This window comes from Kogia breviceps, chromosome 4 (genome assembly GCF_026419965.1).
Source record: "Kogia breviceps isolate mKogBre1 chromosome 4, mKogBre1 haplotype 1, whole genome shotgun sequence".
Lineage (NCBI taxonomy): Eukaryota > Metazoa > Chordata > Mammalia > Artiodactyla > Physeteridae > Kogia > Kogia breviceps.
The window spans coordinates 81,789,373-81,814,194 of record NC_081313.1 but is presented as its reverse complement, the minus strand read 5'-3'; positions in this window follow the sequence as shown (position 1 = coordinate 81,814,194).

Genomic DNA, 24,822 nt, shown 5'->3' with positions numbered 1-24,822 from the left:
AGTTTTGAATAGAGATGTGAAATGATCTAATATTCTACCAAGATCGCTCTGGCCGCTATATGAAAATAGATTCTAGAAAGGCAAACATGGAAGTAAGGAGAACATCTAGAACGCTATTACAGTAAATCATTTGAGGGAGTGATGTTGGCTTGATAGAGAAGTAGCATTAGAATTATTAATATTTCTTTGTCAATACTTTCTACAGAGTACAATATATCTGATATATCATGCTTACAAATAATTTTCAATTTGTTGATCATTTGCTTGTATAATAATTGGAGTGTTTTTTTCAAAACTAAATTTCTCATTGATAAAATTTTTCTATTTTTTGTATCAGAAGAGCATTTATAACTTTCAATTTTAAAGTGTTTATTTATAGAAGTTTATCCTGGCACATCTTCTTAGATACTACTTTGTTTTATGTGATAATTCTTATCTACTCATTAAATTCATAAAGGCAAAACCGTTAATCTTTTATCAACTTTACTCTGGAAGAAACATTCCAACTCCATTTGACTGTCTTGTGTCATTTTAAATATTATTACTGATGTGTACTAACACCTTCGTTAAGAGCATCAATACGACAGTAAAATAGTGTATTTATCACAGAACCCACCATTAAAGATAAGGCTAAAACATACTTTCCACAGTAGCACAGTTTTGCTCCAAGTGGCTGATGGTTAATGGAATCATGTGTTAATAATTGAAAACAAAATGCTTGTGTACATATGTGTGCATATGTGCATGTGAATGTACCTATGTGTATGTGTGTGTAGTTTGAGTTATTTTCTGGAAGATATTCTATTAAACAGGTTCTATGTAAAAATTTAAGTTTTTCTCACCCAGTTTTAAGAATATTATTAACACATGAATGCATCCACCAATGTATTTGTGAATTAGTGTTTGAAAATTGTTTAAATCATTTTAATGACAAACCCAAGACAAGTGATAAATTTTTGTGTGTTTATAATTTACTCTACTTTGACCTCTCAGTTTTTTAATCTCTGTTTCCACAGAGTGAAGATTCTACTTATATGCTTTATTATCATTACATTGACAAACAACCTAAGGTGAATGAATAGTTGTGGAATCAGAGATGTCTGCACCCCTCGACTATAGTGTCATCTTTTGGCTATAGCCTAATTTTTAGGACTTATAGATAGTAATTCCCTGTATGTGAATAGTTTTAAAAATTGAAGATATTTTATATAGTTCTTAATATCACACTGATAAGGTTTTTTGTTTTTGTTTTAGTTAACTGATGTCTGTACTCTTTTCAGTTTTCCTTAAGGTTTACCTCACATCCTTTTTCTGTTCCAGGATCTCACTCAGGATAGCACATTACATTTAGTTGTCACGTGTCATTAGGCTCTTCTTGGTTGTGACGGTTTCTCAGACTTTCCTTGTTTTGGATGATCTTGACAGCTTAAGGTGCACTGACCAGATATTTTATAGAATGTCCCTCAATTGGAATTTGCCAGATGTTTTCCTCATGATTAAACTGTGTTTATGGGTTTTGGGAGGAAGAGCACAGAGGCCAAGTACCGTTCTCATCATGTCCTATCAAGGGTACACACTATCAATATAACTTACCACTGATGATGTTGACCTCGATTATCTGACTGAGGTAGTGTTATGTCAGGTTTCTCCATTGTAACATTGCTCTCCTTTCCCCATTACACGCTGTACTCTTTGGAAGGAAGTCTCCTTGCACAGCCAATGCTTAAAGGATGGGGAGTTATGCTCTACCTCCTTGAGTATGGAGTGTATACGTAAATTATTTGGAATTCTTGTGCACAGGGAAATGGGTCTATTCACCTCCATTTATTTATTTACTCAGTATTAATTTTATCAGAATGGGTTCACACTACTTAAGCTTTTTTTACTAAGTATGATTAAGTTCCTATAGATATGAATGCTTTCTGGTGGAATTTACTCAGAAAGTAGAAAAGCTCATACTGATTCATAGTTTCTATACTTGATTAGTGAGAATAGTATACAAATTGCTATCTCAAAGAACCACATAAATATTTTCTGATCTACTTGGTCCCTGGACCATTTGTCCACAGAATCAGAGCTGCTTCGGTTGAATTTACTAACACCATTCAGGAGCTCATCCTTGACTTGGGTCTTGTTAGATTTCAAATTTATAATTTTATTTCTTTTTCTCAAGGTTTTTAATTTTCCAAGACTCAGGAAAAAGTCATCTTTCCTATCATTTCCTATCTGTCATTTACTACTTATTCTGAATGATTTCTCGGGACTCTCTTGATAGTGTATTGATAAAGGCTGTTTTCTTCTTTAATCATCTTTTTTTTTAACATCTTTATTTGAGTATAACTGTTTTACAATAGTGTGTTAGTTTCTCCTTTACAACAAAGTGAATCAGTTATACATATACATATGTTCCCATATCTCTTCCCTCTTGCATCACCCTCCCTCCCACCCTCCCTATCCCACCCCTCTAGGTGGTCACAAAGCACAGAGGTGAACTCCCTGTGCTATGTGGCAGCTTCCCACTGGCTATCTAATTTACATTTGGTAGTGTATATATGTCCCTGCCACTCTCTCACATCGTCACCGCTTACCCTTCCCCCTCCCCATATCCTCAAGTCCATGCTCTAGTAGGTCTGTGTTTTATTCCAGTCCTACCACTAATCTCTTCATGACATTTTTTTTTCTTAGAGTCCATATATATGTGTTAGCATACGGCATTTGTTTTTCTCCTTCTGACTTACTTCACTCTGTATGACAGACTCCAGGTCTGTCCACCTCATTACAAATAACTCAGTTTCATTTCTTTTTATGGCTGAGTAATATTCCATTGTATATATGTGCCACATCTTCTTTATCCATTCATCTGTTGATGGACACTTAGGTTGCTTCCATGTCCTGGCTATCATAAATAGAGCTGCAATAAACATTTTGGTACATGGCTCTTTTTGAATTATGGTTTTCTCAGGGTATATGCCTAGTAGTGGGATTGCGGGGTCATATGGTAGTTCTATTTGTAGTTTTTTAAGGAACCTCAATACTGTTCTCCATAGTGGCTGTATCAATTTACATTCCCACCAGCAGTGCAAGAGTGTTCCCTTTTCTCCACACGCTCTCCAGCATTTATTGTTTCTAGAGTTTTTGATGATGGCCAATCTGACCGGTGTGAGATGATAATCATCTTTTAATGTGAATTCCGATCACTATGTCCAGATGGATTTTATTGCTGTTTCTCAGGAATCTCCTCTTCCAGTTTGAAAGCTTTTGATTTGATGTTGGCCACTTTTATTGCTTTAATTTTCTAACAGTAATTATGAGGCTTAAATTTTATCTCTCTGATCCCCTCCAGCAGCTGTTTCAAGATTGACCTTCTTTGACTTCTTTATGCTTATGAGACCTTTGAAGTCCTTTTCTTTCTAATTCCTTCTGAATATCATTGAACTTATGTTTTAAAAGTGAATTTCTTTTTGTGATAGTCACCTTGATTTCTCCTTTGAACTTTCAAAGCTCTATTTTTCCAATCTTTTCACTAATAACTTAAATTTAAATGATATTGTATTCCTGTTACCACTTAACTAATGTAAACATATTAAATATTGGTTATTTGCTCAGTACAAAAGATGACTTTTTCTGCTACATTGTCATCTTCAACAGGATTATAAATCCGCATTGGTCATATGGAATTTCTTGCTTTGACAGTAGTGTAGTATGTGATATTATATACAGCTGCACCTCTAAAAAATGGAAGGGAAATATTTTAATCAGAATATATATTATTTTATATAATACTTTACCTGTGTATATTTATAATTGGAAAAATTCATTTTGTATATGCACTGTAATATATAAAATATTTTAGAATTCAACATTTTACAGAGAGGGATGCACCTTTTTCAACTTTGCCTCCCAGATACACTCTCATTATCTACAAAGAATGTTATACTCACTATTTGTGCCAAATTGTCTTTTCTTTGTGCTATAGTAATGGTTATATTTTATACTGCATTTTTGGGGTTCAAAATATACAGAATAGTGAAAAAAGTAAATAAAATTAACTGGCTCATATAATTGCAAATATTTTCAATATGAAATAGTAACAATAGTATAAGTTCTGGATTGTTTAGGATAACACTTTATCAATACTGGAAATTAAATTTATACTTTCCTTTATGGCCCATTGTATTATCTTTTATATGTCTGTTACATAAATTTTAATATTTTCCTTATTATCCTTCTCTTTATATATGTATATCAGTAACTAAAGCAACAAAAAATTCCACCTCATACATATCTCTCCAAATTATGATCAAGGAAAGCTAAAGTCCATTGCTTTAGGCGTATTGCTATTTTTTCAAGGGGTAGTCTTAAGCATGATAAGGAATATTATGCCATTTTAATGATAGAGAAACTTCAAACATATCTTTAAAGGCAAGAGATGTAGTTTTATTTTTTGCTTATCCATCATTTTTAAAGGAAGCAAGTTGCTATCTAGCTGTGTACTTCCAAAGATACCTTAGGAATGCTAAGGTATCTTGCCAATGATCAATAATGCTAATGATCAATAATGGTCACAAGAGTGCTGAGGATAGCAATAAAAAGTGATTCAATGATAGAATCATTTTACCTCTTAATTGTATATACTATAAACATGAAGTGATATTTACTGAAAGATCCTTTATACCAGAAAAACACTGCATTATATTTTCCCAAGGATGTCATTGAGATAATTTACAAACTTTTATTTATTATATGCCTTAAATGATTATTTATTTAACCAAATATTCATCTTTTCATTATTTCATTACTAAAGCCCTACTATGTGCAAAGCAATCTCCATAGTTCTATAAAAGATAAAGATTCATTAATAAGAAAAAAGAAAATCTTTTAAAATATTTACCATATTTCATGTAATAATTGCCATATGACTTCACAAAAGCTGTATTATTAAAAAAAGTTAAAGCCTTATAAGTGTGTATTATTAAACCAGGATCAGATAAGTTACAAAAGTCATGAAATCAGTGAGTGGCACAACAGAAATTTAAATCCATATATTCTCTCAATGCATATACAAATGTAATGATGATTATTATTTTTCTCATTTATTATATATTCTAGGTATGCCAAGTGTCTTACATATTTTCCTTCATTTGCTGCCTTCAAGATATCTTAGATTTAAGGTCATTATACCCATGATATAGGTGAAACAATTGGGCCTTAAAGAATTAGGTAATTTATTAGATAAGTTTGAGTTGGGGTTTAAACTCAGATTTGCCCAACCCCAAACCATGTGCTATCATTTCGTGACCAATACTTCAAATCTACATTCTAGTATGTGGAAGATTCCACATGGGAGGTAGTTTGTTCTGTGCTGTACAGAGGAGGGGTTTCCCTGCCCAGGCTAAATATTAAGTGATGGTATGACTAAATTACCTTGAAAGTGCTAAAAGATTAAGATATAGTAAATGTAAAGTGACATGAACATAATCAGACTCTTCTTGGGTGGGGGAGAAACAAAGCAACTGCATATTGTGAAACTATGAGAGATGCCTTATAGAGCTTAGACACTTACTTAGAAAAGTATCTGAAATGATCTTGCTTAATTCCAGTAGTGCAATAGCATGAGTAACCAGCCACCTTCCAATGAAAAGAAACATGTGTAATTGTATAATTAATTGAAAAATATTGGATAAAGGTAGGTTCAAATGATTTATGCAGGATGTTATGATAGATTGCTGTTAACACTTTATCAGTTACAGATTCAGATGTCTAGTTTATTTATTTATTTTTTGAATTAACAGTAGATGGGGAAGTTAGGTTAAGGGCAAATATGGTCTGGAAGAAATAAAGAAAGCTTGGTTTTCATGATTAAATTGCTCATAAATCAGACAAGCAAAATCTGTAACCTGTACCTACTTTATTCTATATAACTGGTTGATCCAAAAGCCTTTTATGGTCCTCTTTTTTTTTTTTTTTTTTTTCTGCGGTACGCGGGCCTCTCACTGTTGTGGCCTCTCCCGTTACAGAGCACAGGCTCCGGACCTGCAGGCTTAGTAGCCATGGCTCACGGGTCTAGCCGCTCCGCGGCATGTGGGATCTTCCCGGACCAGGGCATGAACCCTTTTCCCTTGCATTGGCAGGCGGACTCTCAACCACTGTGCCACCAGGGAAGCCCCCTCTTTCTTAATATAATCTCTATCTAAAATGTCCTTCCACATGAAAACCACTGTGGTGCAGGTCCTAACACTTCTAACCACCAGAGTATTTTCCTCATTCATCCAAATCCATTCTGTTTTACAGCCCGATTAGACCATAGTAAGAGATTACTTTCTTCATGTCATTCTCTTAACACACACACGACATCAGTACAACCTGATATTTTGACAAGAAAGGTTGTGCTACTTAGCTTAGTATTCAAGATCACTTTGAACTTGTTTCTCAAAATTTCCAGACTTCTGTCTGTCTTCTAATCTGAACTCTTCAATCATTACAGTCAATAGGAGCTTTTTTATTTTTTCTGTATATGCAAAATCCACTTTCACCTCTTAGTACTTGCTTACAGTGGGATTCCATTACTCTTCATTTATATGTATCTTACTTATTTCTCAGGCTTCTACCACCCCCCACCCTCACATCCTTTATGGCTGTCTCCCTTCTCTCTCTGCTATTGTCTGCAACTTGAATTTTACATAGAGATATTTAGTTGTAATTTTATGGATCTGTGTATAATCCCCTTAAGTAGACTGTGTGTTCCTTCAGAGAAGGAACAGTGCCTTTATTTTGTGCTCTCACTGATTTCTATGTCTAATACATCTTTAATTGATTTCCTGGCTGTAGTATCTTATCAAAAAGCTATATTAACATAAGAAAGTTCATCTTGAATTACTGTCCATGGGAAAAACGTTGCCAAGTGCTCTGAATAACTAAACTCTTCCAGGATTTCCCATATTTCCTATATATCAATGTTGTTTAAAGGAATCAAATATCAACATTCAAATCATGAAGGTAGTTGTCAATCATAACTCTAATATGGTCAATAATTAATAACTAACATTGAAATTATGCTACTCTGTAAAAACTTCTATTATATGAATCAGTTATATATGAGATTTTATAGTAATTATTTAAATTATTCAGGATAGAAATCATTAGAATTATCAAGTGAATAAAAATAGCACCTTACAGTATGGATATCTATTGGTACTACTGAAGATGTCATTTTGATTTATCATTATATATTTTTTAAATAACTATGACTAGAAAGAATTTACATATGCATCTACTCCCATGGCCTTTTCTAAGATATAAATCAGACTAGACAAATAATGAATGCAGTTGTCTTTTTTCCATTACTCTGAATGAGAAGTCAGGTGAGAAATTCAGTTTTTTAATTGAGTCTTGATGATCTTAAATGTCTACGTGAAAAAATATTAAGAATGAAGAATGGTAAAGGGAGACTTAGAATGGCTTCTTGGTGTGCACACTCTGTTTTTCTTCTATCCACATGACCAGAGGTGGCTTGACCTAACTTTTCTAGACAGGTCTCCCTCTAACACCTATCCTCATCCATCCTTTTTATATATATTTTCACCTCTGGGAAAATATATATATATATTTTTTTTTTCACATCATTCCTTTATTTAATTTAAAAAAAAGATCTTCATTGAGACATTTGTTATGGCCATTATGTTTTCATACTCAAGACCAAACATGTAAAAGAAAATCAAGTGAACTTAACAGTTTATTTGAATAAATAGGGTAAACAGAAGTTCTAATACTGTGACACTTTGGTATTTTCATTAAGTTCTTCATACTAAATTTGATAACATTTGAAGAAAGTGTCAAATAATCATAAAGGAGAATAAAATAATTATGACTATTGAATGTAGGTTTTGTGTATAGACTAATAAATGTAAGTAATCAAAGAGGACATCTTAGGGGAACATTTTAGTAGTATGTCAAGACTAAAGAAGAGATCCACGCTTGTGATATAAAACTGCTTAAAATTCTAGTTGTTTTAAGTATATATTATGAATACAAAATATGCTTGATGTATTGCATATATTTTTGCATAGAATTTTGGTTATCTGTGAAGAAAGAGTGGAAGCTAATAGTTTATATGTTATATGACAAGTAAAATAGTTTTTTGGGGGAGGTTTATCAAATACATAGTATTACCATATGGCATAAGTCAAATAACACAATTATAATTCAACTTTGCATTGGTGAAAATATATACGTTCACATATATATGTTCACCTCTGGGAATTCTTTTTAAGTTTCTGCACAGAAATGCCTTAGCAATGCCACATGGTTGTTTCCTTGAACTGTGTGAAGAGCAGTAATCATACAGTATTCATGGAGATCCTAGCAATGAGAACTGTGTCGGAAATAAGGGATAAAGTTCCAGAGATGCAATATATCTATTTTATATCCATTTGGTGCCAGGTTCCTGATGCTTACTTATAAATGGCTTTCTTTATCACTGTCCTGATGCTCAACATATTTTCAAAAAGCAGAAATAGAACAGTGAGTGTATTTTGCAATGGCCTGACCTCCTCTTTTTAGAGTGGATAGTATATGGCTAATAAATAACTCCCACCCTGCTGCCTAAACACAAAAGCTTTCAAGGGTACCACCATTTAATTAGAAGCCATCTATTGTGAGTATTCTCCAGCCACCTGAATCTTAGTGCTGTTATTGTTCAGAAGAAAATGGTTTCTAAAATGTTAGAACATTCGTTTGGGTCACAATTAAATGTTCAGCAGCAATAGTCCAGAGGATAAATGGTGTTTTAGGTTATATAGGATCACATTTTCCATGTCTAAAATTTGAAGAATTTTATCACTTGAAATTGAGGGTTTTATTTTTATTTTTAAATGCTTGCAAGATAAAGGAACTTTCGTGGTAGTGTTTTTAGGCATTAATTTTTCTGATGATTTGAGAAAAGACATTCTGAGAACAGAAACGTTATTTTTAATAGGTAAGTAGCTGAATTTTGAAATTTTGTCAAAGATAGCCATAGGGACTTTATAACAAATAAAAACAATAATAATTTTAATTGAGAGAAAAATCCTAATTTTTTTGTGCTATCGGAGCAATAAAGGAAATATGTAAGAAATCTCAGTGGTAAAATCACCCTATTTATTTGACTTTTACGATCCGTTGATCTTCATAAAATGAATTCTTTACAAATTGTTCTTTGTAATGAGGAATGTAATTTGGAATATATAAATCACTTGTTTTGAGGTAAATTACCATTTTAATTCTCCAAAGACATTTTATTCATCATTAATGTCTTTACCTTTGACTTTCTTCTGTGATTTCTAAAATGTTGTAACCTAACTGAAAGTGGACTCCCCCAAAGAGTAATGAATTTGTTTAGCGCTACATTTAATGAAATGTGCTCTTTACCTGATGATTCAGTCAATACAGTCTTAATGGATATATAAAGTGGAGTTCATGCTGTCCAAACATCTGTTGTGGAGATGAATAGACCAAGTATATTATGTTAATTAAGCGTCTGGCCTCAGGAAACCTGTATCTCAGTCCAGCATTGAAAATTCCTGACTCTTGAGTCGCGGCAAGTCACTTAATTTCCCAGAGATTTGTATTTAATCTGTTGTATTCTTGTTGTAAATAATTAAATAAGATTATGCCTGGGAAATTGTAAGCAATATATAAAGTGACTAATTATTATTATTTTCTGTAGGTAAATTGGTTAAAAGAATATGTGTGCTGTAGCACATCATATCTCAGGATATGTGATTGGCAGTGGATTGTTTTTATTTTATCTCTTTCCATCATTGATAACTCCATAAGGAAAGAGATCCTCAGTCACTTTCACTACAGTATCCACAAAGAGCAAGTGCTCAATAAATATTTATCAAATGAATGAATAAATGAGTTAAACTAAAAATATACTCTCAAAGTATAAAATCACTATACATGAAATTTAGGACAATGAAATGTACATTAAATGTAGGACAATATTGAGTCTTTTGAAATATTGAGATAAAGTTGGAGGCTTTTGCCTAAACACGATTATTCACAATTAAGAAAAAAATATATTGGTCTATAGAATGAATAACAAAGGAGCAACTTCTAAGATATACTTGGTTTATAACATGACATAGAAGTAGAGACAAGAAAGATGCAGACTTCCTGCCTTAAGTTCCTTTATCCTTCACAGGGCAACTAATTAACCTCCATCAGTAGGTTTAACTCCTTACTGGAAATGTGAGACCAGGTTTGATCCTAGGCCATTGCCATCCATACAGCCTTAAGTTACCTTGTAAACTTGAAATCACTACTGACTTGACCATAGCACCTGATTTTTCCCAGAAATCTTAATTCATTAAGGACTTGACTACTGGAGGAATAATAATTAAGGTAATAAATAGTTCATTTACAGAGGGATAAATACATCAAGAAGTAAGATAGTCTCATGATAACAAGAAGAAAACTTTATTATAGGGAAAATGGCAGTAAGGTCAAAATAAAAATTTTTTTCAAGACTGTACAGGATGCATCTAAAACAAAGAGGGATGTGTATGTTTTCTTTAATGCCCTCTAGTGAATTGCATTCCCTGTCTGATGTCCTTTCCCATCTGGAGATTTGATTCTTATTTTGAGAACTGCATCTAGATCTCACTGAAAATCATTATTTATCTATACTATTGATATATAAATAAATTATATTTTCTAAAGCTGTCTGTTAACTGCATGCTTTTTGGACATGCACTAACTGCCTGTATTATCTTTATTCTGGGATCACATTCCATTTTCTCCCCTTTTAACAATTCTGTGGTCTTAACTGTTTCTTTCTTCCAGAAGGTTGGTTCACTAACTTTTTTCACTAACTTTGGATTTGTAATCTGGAATATCTTTCTCATGATAAGGAAGTTAGCATCACTCCCATAGTCAGACTCATATCTTTGATAGAGCTCAGTAGAATTTTTAGTCTTGTACCTATGATCTAGAATAAGTTAATTGGGAGAAAAAATATTTTGAAGGATTTAAAAATAAAGACCTAGGTGTAAGAGATGATTTAAGAAAAGACTCCAGAATTTGACAACTTATTTCACAGGGGAGCTGAAGTACCTACAAGTGTCAAATATGATGTTAGGGACCAGCATTCAATAATTGGAAGGAAGACAGTCACTATTAAAAGTAGAAAAAGCAGAAAACCCACATTCCTCTGAAATGATCAAATGTGACTTACATACATTTTCACATAAATGATAACCATGTCTGTCCTGCTGTATCTGAGGTACTTTATAGAAATGGGGAGAGTCAAATATAGACCCTCCTGTCTTTGAGGGGAGGCTTACCTATGGCTGCACACCATTCCCTTGAAAAAAGGGGACCTTCACTCTGTTTTGCAGGGCAATGTAGTATGGAAATGATAATTTTTCTCCCTTCTAATCCTTTCATTTTCTCCTCTCTGTAAGAGAAGCTATAATTTTCTCAGGGGAGAAGTTATGATGTTAGAGGAGAGCCATACACCCATTAGGCCATGTTAATCAATGAAAGATTTCCTATACACACAAAACATCAAACAAACGAATACACACACAACAACAACAACAACAGCCTTCTCTGCTAATCTCTGTTCTTCCAGGCAGGACTGAATTATCCATTAATCATAGTAGGTGTACTGTCTAGGGCATACAGTACTTTTAGGGTCCCCCCAAAATGTTTTGACTTCTTTGAAAATTGGAAGAAAATAATAAACTTTTAAGCTGAAGAAATATTTTAACATACAGTATAGTATATTTATATTTATATCAATGCAGTCATATTGTTGCCATGAAAGCAAACTGTCTAGGGCCCATGGAAGTCATAATGCAGCTCTGATGCCAGGTTTGTGAAGCAGACCAAGATTTTCCAAATGGCCAGTTGGGTAAATTCCTAACCCCACAAATCCAATAGCAGGTGTTAAAGTTTAGATTGGGGAGTAAGCAGTAGACAACTTCATTTTGGCCTCAAGTCCTGGTCATTACTTCTAACAGTGTATGTCAAAATCCTTGTATTTGCAAATTTATAGGCACAGTATGGCCACTAATAAAATCGACGCTATTCTTTGACTCTTTTCTAGCTTGTTGTGTATGTCAGCTTGAGGAGAAAGTTGGTAAATTATTAAGTCCCCCAAACTTTCATAATTACCATGATTTGATAAGAGTAAATACCTGAGCCAGTGCAAACCATGGTTAAGTATAATAACATGACACTAGAAGTATTATGGTGTCTTCATTTCTGGCCAGATCAGGGATTTACATTCTGTGTGAATACATTCTAGATCTAATTCTACTTTCTTCTAGGAACCAGTATAAACCAGACTAAATCCATGATAAAATGTCCCTCTTTCTCTTCCTGACATCACCCCCCCACACACATATATATACAAACATATAGCATGGGATTGGAATAGAGAAATGAACTCAGAAGCAGCCACCAGAATATGACTGATGAAAGAGAAATCAAAAGCTGCAGGTTAACCCAAAGACAAAATATTTTTCTTAAAGTCAATAGAAAATGGCACGTGTTCAACAGGATAATTAAGAGAAGCAGTGTCCTCTTAAGAATTCACTGGATTCAAAAATAATTAAGAACGTGAAGTCTGATTGCACACAAGATTTTTTAAGTAATGCTGTGCTTCATAATAACGGCCCTGCAAAAAATAACATTCTTGCATAGACTCACGTATAATGAGAACTCAGAACCTAAAGAAAAGGCAGAGAAGACATGGTCTGGATGGCACAAGAAGAGAAATCTAGACCAGAGAGATAATACTCCTAACCATACATGCTTAAGTGCCTAGAAATGTGTAATTAGAAATTAATGTAAAAACCACTAGGGACTTCCCTGGTGGTCCAGTGGTTAAGACTCTGTACTTCCACGGAAGGGGGTGCAAATTCAATCTCTGGCCAGGGAAGTAAGATCCCATATGCTGCGGGGTGTGGCCCAAAACACCCCCAAAACACTAAAGAATACATAAAGTCTGTGATATAATTATTATGCTTATTTTACCACTATGTTAGTGGTAATAAGTTTATACTAATCATTATGTGTTCTTTGTGAAGTCCAAAATTACATAATATGACAACCTGAAGTTTGAGTCACAGAATGTTGCCAATCACAAATAAAATGTAAAGAGAACAAAGATCTCAGTTTAGCAGAGTTTCAAGAATAATTTTAAAATGGGGAATAAATGCATCTCTTTCTGATTTGTTTCTTCAGTTCCTGATTAGAAAATATATGATGCAAACTATTATAACTGACCATCACACCATACACACACACATATACTCACACACACAGGTTTCATGTCGATTTTAGTCAAAGCATGTATGTGTGTATAGGAGCAGATGGCCTTTGGCCTTTGGAGTCAGTAACTAATTCCTTCATTGTAATTTACTGTAGTTGCCATGGTAAGGTACCAAGACAATAAACATTCAGTAAACACTTGGTAAACAGTTGAATACTGAGTAACTTACATTGTCTAATTTGATCATTGGAGAAATTAGTTAATTACTACCTGACAATTTTGCCAAAAACTAGCCCAAATACTTTGCCTATGTAACTAGATGTTTTTTCCAGGTACAGTTCTCACAGTGATACATAGCATGTTGACCTGTAAACAACCATCTTTTTGAACTCCAGAGCAATTCTAATAGTTTGTCAGTAATCACCAAAAGATTTTAGATTTTATAAGTAAATGATAATATTATCTGCAAGTGATGATACTTTTTAATACTTCTTTTCAAAATTCCATGTCTCTGATATATGAGTGCGATCTAGAGGTAATTTTCACATTTCTAATCATGGAAGATTCTTGTGACAAATTTTAAGCAAGTAACAGTAGCATGTTTTGAGCAAGGAACCATTTTCCTAGTATGTCCAACTTGGAGGGGCAGGGGCAGATATGCATGATTGGGTGGGTTTGATACCTTTTTATTTTATTCTTCTTGACATGTTGTTTGTACTATTTCATAGCTTTATATTCTTCTTTGAGATATTATTTGTGAACTTTTAATTTTCACTAATAAACTGGAAGTTTGAGTGTAGAGTCTGTTTTGTTTTCCTGTGCATTCCCGGTAACCTTGATGACATCCACTTTAATATGTGGATGTTAAAAGTATTGGATAAACATAACGTAACTGAGTGCATTTGAGTTGAAATTTAAATCGGTTGAATAGAGGCTATGAAGCAGTGCATCATATTAGCTAAGGCCAGACCATTTTCTTAAATCAGGTTTAATTTCCAAAGCTCCTTCATTATTTCCTTTTCCTAAAGTGTCCTTTGCAGGAGGTGAAGAGGGGCTAGTGAACCCTCACCAGTCAAAAAACAAGCTTTATCATCAGGAAGGGTAAGCTACTTATTCACAGGAGCAAGCTATGTGAACCAACAGTACTCAACCCATCACCAGCTCTGTAGATTAGAAATACCTCTTTGTTAACACATAAGGAGACTCGGGCCACCGGAGGTACTGGTGCAAGCATTCCAATGATTATGAACTTCCTTATTCTGGAAGCTTTTTAAATAAAGCCTGTGATTTCATATACTTATTTATTTTTAAATTCATTTGGTGGCCAAAGTCTGGCTGTATGTGGTGGCTCCAACAGTGGCTGGCAGGGAAAATTGGGGGTTGGAACTAAATGAGGTATTTTCCATGCATGAAGAAATAAAGTTTTTTTTCAGTTCCAGCAACTATGCATGCTATACTCTATTTTATATTCACATTCTGTTCAGAGCAAAGTGTCTGTAGAGCAGTGCATTGGGCTGTGCTCTTTTCAGCCTGACAGACAGCAATTTGGTGCAGTTGGAACTTCTTATTAAGCTGTGGCAGGTTAGGGAGTCCAGGACTAATAGAATTCTCCTAAATGATTGGCTGAGGCATTTGTGTTAGCTTAATTGTACATTTGCCCTTTGACTAAAATTAGGGATTAAGTTCCCTCCCTGGGAACTGCATCTTAAGTTAGAAGTTAAACTGCACATTCTAATTAGATCCTTCCTATTTCATACTGCCATGGGGTTTTTACCTTGACAACAGCACACAGTTCCATTATGTTCTGTTTTAGAAATGAGTTTCCCTTCCTACTTTATAATAGAGGCTGTCTCTGTCTTGTATTAACATTAGCTCACTGGTTGGGATTGTACAGTGTGTAGGAGTGTGGCTATCAATTGAGTTGTGGGCATCCTGCATAGCACCTTTCACATTCCCGTTTTCATCATGTCATCTTTAACACAGCATGGTTTTGTCCTAATAAAGACAACTTTCTGAGGATCTCATTGCTAGTCAGGTGGCTCATCAATGATGTGACTTGATGCTTGATCCAGTCCTGTGTAATAGTTCACAATTCTGAGCATCCCCTGAAAACATCGTTAATTATAGTATTTATTGGCTTTTTTAAAATGCCATTCTTGAACATAAATATCTGTTACCATAGAAGCTAAGAATATATGATGCAACAACATTAAAAGGACGTAATTCAAAAATCTCAAAATAAAAATGGTCATGGCATTCAAAACCACAGATATCATGTTCCTCTATAGTATATAGTTTTCTTTGTGAACAACAGAGTACTGATTATTGAGGGTTATTTGTGGGAACAGTACTCCTTTCCTCTTTTTTTTTTGTTTCTCTGCTTATTTTTTGTTGATGTTGTTCTTGTTCTTCTGGATCCTCTGTAACCTGTTCCCGGAAGAAAAAGGATAAAAGCCATAGTCTGCCTTGAGTTATGATCTGCATGTTTACTAGCTCCTAAAATCCTCCAGCTGATTCTTTCCTGTACTTCATGACTGAGTAGTGAGTCACCTGTACATGTAACCAAGAAAACAATGCAGTCTTTTGGAGTTAGCCAAGGCCTCTTGAATAATGGTTAGGTAAAATAAGGGGGATTATTGCCTTTTGAAGAAAACATGTTTTTAATTTCCAATTTGTAAAATGTGGAGATGAGAAAACTAAGATCTAAGAGTTTTTTTCTGAAGCAAACATTCTGTGGACGTATAATAAGTTCTTTCCCTAAAGAGAGAATATCTCACTAAGCTTTACTTCTCCTAAGAAACAGGAAGGAAGCAGTCTGTAATCATAGAAGAAAATTTTTGCTTCGTTATTAATTAAATTGAACAGCTTTTAAAATCTTTTAAGTTAGACATTTTTAAAAGTGAGATGCATAGGATGCAGCCTTTGTCTCATTTATTTTCCAGAGTTTTCTATGGCAGTTTCTCCTCTGTGAGGAGCAATGTGAAATACATCAATGCTGCTAAACTCTCTAAGCCTATTCCCAAATGTAGAGTTTATCTTCCAACCAGGCTATGGACTCATTTCCCTTTTGTATTATAATAATTTATATAGAAACTTTTATCTCTTGGAGTTTTAATAACGAGTTTATGACTGATATTTGAGACTCTAAAATAGATGCATGTTATGGCCTTTAGGCATAGTTATTATATAGTGAGATGAATAGCAAAATCAAATGCTTGTCATACATTAAAGTCAAACACAGTTGAAAGTACTTTATACACTCAAAACTCATCAGAACTAAAGTTAGCACAGCAGTGGAAGTTAAAAGTGCATTCCTTTAAATTCTCATTTGTGATTTTAGGGTGAGTCTCTTCTGACTCTCCCATCCCCTTTTATATCAAATGAATTTGCTGTATATTGCTAATATATTGATGGTGGTCTCAAGAATTTCCAATTGGTAAAATATTCATGCAGTATCACCTAAAATTGCAATCCTCTTATATGCAATTTTATACAATTCTTTAAAATCTATTCAGGAAACTACCACAACTTTTTGACTGTGACTTACAGAATAAAAGAAAAATAACCCAACATGTTAAATACCTTCAGTAATACTATCTAATTCTTTGGTATTAGTATTTTTCCTTTCCAACTGTCAAATGAATATAAAACCTGATCCAGTCTTTGCTAAATAACTGCAGTCCCAAATAAATGCAATTATAATAAGAAAAAATGGCATTGAAAATTTTTGATTTTACTTCAAATGTATTTATAATTGCTCAAATAATATACATACACAGTGTTCTAGTAAAAAAGAAGTCAAACCTTCTCAATAAAGTGGAAGCTCTGTTGAATCCTCAATCATATTTTCCTCCTCAGAAATAACCACTAATAGAGCCTTCTTTATACATGTCTTGACTTTAGTGTTAATTTACAAGCACACATATCCTCCTTTTTCTTTTTTTTTTTTTGGAATAGCTCTATAGTAAGTATGGAAATCAGGCAGTGTAAGTCCTCCAAGCTTGCTTTCCTTTTTCAAAGTTGCTCTGCCTATTCAATTTTCTTTTCATTTCCACATGAATTTTTAAATCAGATACAGTTTTTCAGATGCCTGCCAGGATGTGGATTAGAATTACGTTTAATTTATAGATCAATTTGGGGGTAATTGATATCTAAACAATATTGAGTCTTCCAATCCATAAACACAGTATATCTGTCCTTTTATTTTTCTTTAAATTTCTTTGTGCAGTGTTTTGCAGTTTTCAGTGTACAGGACATTCATATGTTTTGTCAGCTTTATCCTTAATTATTTTGTTTTTTGATGCTATTGTAAATGACTTTGTCTGGATTACTCCCTTTAACAATTCTGGTAGCAAAGATCTGTTGCTAATGAATTCTTTCAGCCTTTGTACATCTGAAAAAGTTTTTATTTTGCCTTGAATTTCAAAATGTATTTTTGTTGAGCACAGAATGAACTAGTTGACCTATTTTTTCCTTCACTGCTTTAAAGATATTTGCTTCATTATTCCTGACAATAAACCTTTGTTGTTGTAGTTATTGTAGCTGCTATAATTTTTATCATTTGTTTTAGGATATTTATTTATGATGTGTCTTGATGTAATTTTTTCATATTTCTTGTTCTTGAGGTTCTTTGAGCTTCTTGGAAATGTGTTTATAGTTTTCAACAAATTTCAAAAAATTTCAGCCATTATTTATTCAGAACCTATTCATATCCAAATTTCACATATATTCAGTCATATGAAATTTTTCCACAGTTCACTAATGCTCTTTATTTTTCAATTTTTTTTCTCTGTAATTCATGTTGGATAGTTTTAATTGCTGTGCATGAAAGTTCACTAATCTTTTTTCTACCTATATATATTCTTATAGAATCTTATGCTGTTTATTCTAAATTTCAGACATTTCTTTATCATCTCTAGAACTTCCCTTGAAGTCTTTTTTTTCTGAATTAGTGATTTTTTTCATTCTTTTAAATTGAAGTATAGTTGGTTTACAATGTTGTGTTAGTTTCTGATGTACAGCAAAGTGATTCAGTTTTATATATATATATATATATATATATATATTCTTTTTCATATTCTTTTCCATTTTAGGTCATTACAAGATATTGAATATAATTCCCTGTGCTGTGTTATACAGTAGGACCTTGTTGTTGATCTATTTTATGTATAGTAGTTTGTATCTGCTAATTCCAAAATCCTAATTTATCCCTCTCTCCCCTCCCCTTTGGTAACCAGAGTTGGTTTTCTATGTCAGTGTGTCTGTTTCTCTTCTGTAAATAAGTTCATTTTTATCATACTTTAGATCTCACATATAAGTGATATCATATGATATTTGTCCTTCCTTGTCTGACTCACTTTACTTAGGATGGTAATCTCTAAGTCCATCCATGTTGCTGCATGTTTCATTCTTTTTTATGGCTGAGTAGTATTCATATATATATGGCAACTCTTCTTTATCCATTCGTCTGTTGATGGACATTTAGGTTGTTTCCATGTCTTGCCTATTGTAAATAGTGCTGCTATGAACATTGGGATTCAGTGCATGTACCTTTTCAAATTAATAGTTTTCTCTGGATATATGCCCAAGAGTGGGATTTCTGGATCATATGATAACTCTATTTTTAGTTTTTTTAAGGAACCTCCATATTGTTTTCCATAGTGGCTGCACCAATTTACATTCCCACCAACAGTGGAGGAGGGTTCCCTTTTCTCTACACCCTCTCCACAATTTATTGTTTGTAGATTTTTTGATGATGACCATTCTGACTGGTGTGAGGTGATATCTCATTGTAGCTTTGATTTGCATTTCTCTAATAATTAGTGATGTTGAGCATCTTTTCATGTGCCTGTTAGCCATCTGTTTGTCTTCTTTGGAGAAATGCCTATTTAGGTCTTCTGCCCATTTTTTAATTGGGTTGGCTGGGGTTTTTGTTGTTGTTGTTGAGTTGTATGGACTATTTGTATATTTTGGAAATTAAGACGTGGTCAGTCACATCATTTGCAAATATTTTCTCCTATCCTGTATGTTGTTTTTTCATTTTGTTTATCATTTCCTTTGCAGTTCAAAAACTTATAGTTTTGATTAGGTCTCACTTGTTTATTTTGCTTTTATTTCTATTGCCTTGGGAGGCTGATCTAAGAAACCATTGGTACAATTTATGTCAGAGAATGTTTTGCCTATGTTCTCTGCTAGGAGTTTTATGGTGTCCCATCTTATATTTAAGTCTTTAAGCCATTTTGAGTTTATTTTTGTGTACGGTGTGAGGGAGTGGCTAACTTCATTGATTTATATGTGGCTATCTAGCTTTCCCAACACCACTTGCTGAAGTGACTGTCTTTTCTCCATTGTTCTTGCCTCCTTTGTCAAAGATTAATTGACCATTAGGTGTGTGGGTTTATTTCTGAGGTCTCTATTCTGTTCCATTGATCCATATGTCTGTTTCTGTGCCAATACCACACTGTTTTGATTATTGTAGCTTTGTAGTATTGTCTGAAGTCTGGGAGGGTTATACCTCCTGCTTTGTCCTTTTTCCCCAGGATTGCTTTGGCAATTCTGTTTTTTTTTATGGTTCTGGATAAATTTTAGGATTATTTGTTCTAGTTCAGCAAAAAATGCCATGGGTAATTTGATAGGGATTGCATTAAACTGTAGATTGCTTTGGGTAGTGTGGCCATTTTAACAATATTAATTCTTTCAATCTAAGAGTGTGGGATATCTTTCCATTTCTTTGAATCATCTTCAATTTCCTTTATCAATCAATGTTTTATAGATTAATGTTTTCTAGTTCTCAACATGTAAGTCCTTCACCTCCTTGGTCAGGTTTATTCTTAGGTATTTTATTTTTTGATGTGATTTTTAAAGGGATTATTTTTTTTACTTTCCTTTTCTGATATTTTGTTGTTAGTGTAAAGAAATGCAACAGATTTCTGAATGTTAATCTTGTATCCTGCTACCTTGCTGAATTTGTTTAACAGTTCTAGTAGTTTTTGTGTGGAGTCTTTAGGACTTTCTATATGTAGTATCATGTCATCTGCATATAATGACAATTTTAGCTCTTCTCTTCCAATTTGGATACCTTTTATTTCTTTTTCTTGTCTGCTGTGGCTAGGACTTCCAATACTATGTTGAATAGAAGTGGTGAGAGTGGACATCCTTGCTTTATTCCATATTTTAGTGGGAAAGCTTTCAACTTTTCACCATTGAGTATTATGTTGGCTGTTGGTTTGTCATAAATAGCTTTTATTATGTTGAGATATGTTCCCTCTATACCCACTTTGGTAGGAGTTTTTTTATGAATGGATGTTGAATTTTATCAACTGCTTTTTCTGCCTCTATTTAGATGACCATGTGGTTTTTGTCATTTCTTTTGTTGATATGGTGTATCCGATTGATTGATTTGCATATGTTGTACCATCCTTGTGACCCTGGGATAAATCCAACTTGGTCGTGGTGTATGATCTTTTATATGTGTTGTTGGATTTGGTTTGCTAATATTTTGTTGAGAATTTTTGCATCTATATTCATCAAAGATATCAGCCTGTAATTTTCTTTTTTGTTAGTGTCTTTGTTTTTGGTATCAGGGTGATGGTGGTTTCATAGAATGACTTTGGGAGTGTTCCCTTCTCTTCATTCTCTTGGAAGAGTTTGAGAAGGATTGGTATAAGTTCTTCTTTGTACATTTGGTAGAATTCCCCAGTGAAGCCATCCAGTCCTGGACTTTTGATTACAGGGCATTTATTTTTTATTACAGATTCTGTTTCACTTCTAGTGATTGGTGTTCAAATAATCTATTTCTTCTTAATTTAGTTTTGGTGGGCTATATGTTTCTAGAAACTTTTCCATTTCTGCTAGGTTGTCCAATTTGTTAGCATATATTTGTTCATAGTATTCTCTTATGGTTTTTTGTATTTCTGTGGTATCATTTGTTATTTCTCCTCTTTCATTTCCTATTTTGTTTATTTGGGTTCTCTCTCTTTTCTTCTTGGTGAGACTGGCCAGAGATTTGTCGATTTTGTTTACCCTTTCAAAAAACCAGCCCTTGGTTTTATTGATTTCTTAATTTTTCTAATCTCTATTTTATTTATTTCTTCTCTGATCTTTATTATTTCCTTCCTTCTGCTAACTTTAGATTTTGTTTGTTCTTTTTCTAATTCTTTTAGGTGGAAGGTCAGGTTGTTTATTTGAGAATTTTCTTGTTTTTTTGAGGAAAACCTATATCACTATGGACATCCCTCTTGGGACTGCTTTTGCTACACCTCATAGATTTTGTATGTTTGTGTTTTCATTGTCTTGTGTCTCAAGGTATTTTTAAAATTTGATTTCATCATTGAGCCATTGGTTTTTTAGGAGCATGTTTTTTAATCGTTTTTTTCTCCTTTCTTTTTCTGTGGTTGATTTCTAGTTTCATGCCATTGTGGTCAGAAAAGATGCTTGAAATAATTTCTATCCTCTTAAGTTTGTTGAGGCTTCTTTTGTATCCTATTATGTAGTCTATCCTGGAGAATATTCCATGTGCACTTGAAAAGAATGTATATTCAGGGTTATTTTGGATGTGATGTCCTGAAAATAACAGTTAAGTCTAACTGTTCTATTGTGTCATTCAAGATCTCTGTTACCTTATTGATTTTCTGTCTGGAAACATGCACTTAAATACATAAAACAAAAACTAACAGACATACAGTGAGAAATTAATGGAAAAACAATAATAGTAAGAGACTTTTTCACCTCACTGACATCAGTGAACAGATATTCCAGACTGAATTAGTGATTTTAATAAAGAAAAATATGCTTCTGAGAGAAAATAAGCTTGTTTGTCTGTAGTCCTTTAAACAAAGCAGTCTGTTATTTAGCTGAGGGATAAGTATTACAACTGTGGAAAGCACTTTGTTTTTAATACAGTTCAGTGACTCTTCATTTCAGGCAAAGTAATCTTTGTCCTCATTTACTTTTAGCAGGGATATATTCACTGAGATGAGAGGGCAAACTTTGTTTTTCATAAGATGATTTTATTTTGATCTTCATTTTCTTCCTGTCACGTCAAGCACAGGACACACCTAACTGAGAATGTTTCATTGCAAATCTTTTCCCACAGAGTATTCACACATAAATGGGGGCTTTTCCTCATGAAAAGAGAGAATATGGCTCTGGAAATTAAACACAGTGTGTAGGTTTTACATAGCCCTTTCTTGGCAATTGACATATATTCCTTTATGGGACATGAAAATATGTTGCTTAAGATAATCCTCTTTGCATTTGAATTTTTCAGCATACTCCACAAGTTATTTCCTCTTTATGTTTTTCTCTCACATTTCAGATGCTACTGATTTTAATGCTGATTTTTGTTAATATAAATTTTCATTTATTTCCATCCCACAACCTGATGAAACCATTTAATATTTTTCATAGCATTTTTGTAGATTACTTAAGATTTTCTATATAGACCATCATATCACCTACAAATGAAGAGAGCTTTGCTAAACCCTGTATTTCTTCCATTTTTTGGTCCTCCCCTACCTTTCTTCTTTTACTGGGAGCATATATAGATATTGGATGGTGATATTGTCCCACTGATTAACAAGGCTTTGTTTATTTTTTCAACTCCTGTTTTCTCTATGTTTCATTTTGGATATTTTCTATTATTTTGTCTTCAGTAGCACTAGTCTCTTCTGCAGTGTCTAATCTGTTGTCAATCCAATCCAGTGTGTTATTCATTTCATAAATTTTAAATTTGTGGCAGTTCATTTGAACTTTTCCACATATCTTTTATGTCACTCATCATCATATTCATCTTTTCCTCTACTTTCTTAAATGTGTGGTACATATTTATAAAAGCTTTTCTTTATCCACATCTATGTTTCATAACTCTATTATCTCTATAATTTTGACTTTGTTTCTAGTAATTGATTTTCTCCTGGTGAAAAGACATATTTTTCTCTTTCTTTGCATGCCTGGTCACTTTTGATTGGGTAATATACACTGTCCATTTTACATTGTTGGTTCCAGGGTTTTGTTGTATTCTTTTAATTAGTTTGGACATTGTCCTGGCATGCATTTAAATACTTAGTCATCAGTTTAATAGCTTCTGGGCTTGCCTTTAAGTCTTTCTCTAGATATCACAGTACTTTTCTGCATGATGTCCGGTGTGTAAAAACTCCTCTTTTATATAATTTGTACAGCTTTCTGGTTTTCATTTTAATGTTGGAGGGTAAATCTAGTGTCTTTTATTTCATTATTTCATAGAACAAGGGAAAATTCATTATTTTTTTAAAGTTAAAAATTTTTTTTCACTTAATATGCAATTAATATTTCATGTGAATGCATATTTGTTTAAACATTTAATGGATGACTATTTGATTGTATCTGGGTACTAAAATTTAATTATTAATTCATAATTGGTTCATCTCTAGGTTACTTATAATTTTCCAGAATTTTAAGGAATTTCACACTTGGCATCCTCTATTGAGAATGAATTAATAATCATCATGATTTTATAGGTATTTAATTGTTTTATCCATGTTTAAAATTCTAGTGGCACAGTTTGATGGAAATAACTATAACTGTTTGCATCCTATGTCCATTTCCTAGGGTCTTCAGATAGCCTGTTGTTAAAAGTTGGCAAAATTGGGCTTCCCTGGTGGCACAGTGGTTGGGAGTCCGCCTGCTGATGCAGGGGACATGGGTTCATGCCCCGGTCCAGGAGGATCCCGCATGCCGTGGAGCAGCTGGGCCCGTGAGCCATGGCTGCTGGGCCTGTGCATCCGGAGCCTGTGCTCCACAACAGGAGAGGCCACAACATTGAGAAGCCTGCGTAACACACACACACACACAAAAGTTGGCAAAACTAATAAATTGGCGAAATTGGGTTGATAAAATAACTAAATGAGTTGATCAAGGAATGTTTAAAATCTTAATATATCTAACATCAATTTAGAGTATGAGAATAATGGGAAGTATTATGAAATATGTTTCCTATTTTAATTCAGTTTTTATTTGACTATGTATATGACACACAGCTGTTAAAGTACAAATTTACTTTCATTTCCTGACACTATTACTTAAGTATTCTTTCTTCTCTTCTGCCTGTAATTTGTGATGTCAGAAGGCAGGAAAGAGCCAAAAAGAAATCTTGTAAGGAGTGAATATTCTGAGAAGTCACCACAGAGGTGAAAGGAGGAGAGTGAAGTTTACCTCCCCATTATTTAATGGCAGTGTTCAATGACTTCTATATGCAATGGGTACTTTTTTTTTTAAAATTTCTGAACTTCTTGGCTGAAGTGTTTACTTCTGTTTCAGCTTTTGAGATTTGAGATGATGTCACATTTAGACGTTTCTGTACTTCAACATTTAGGCATTTCTAAAAGCATTTCTCAAATATACTCAGATATTAATAATGGAAGAATAAGCACTGGTGAAAATGAAGAACATATTTCTCAGATGTGTTATTTTATGCCCTGCAAGTTTAAGCAATTTTTCCAGTTTCTTACAGTGAATCTGTAGTAAAACTTAAAACAGAATTTAGTAATATGGAATCCAGTATCCCTATTGCTTGATATAGTTAG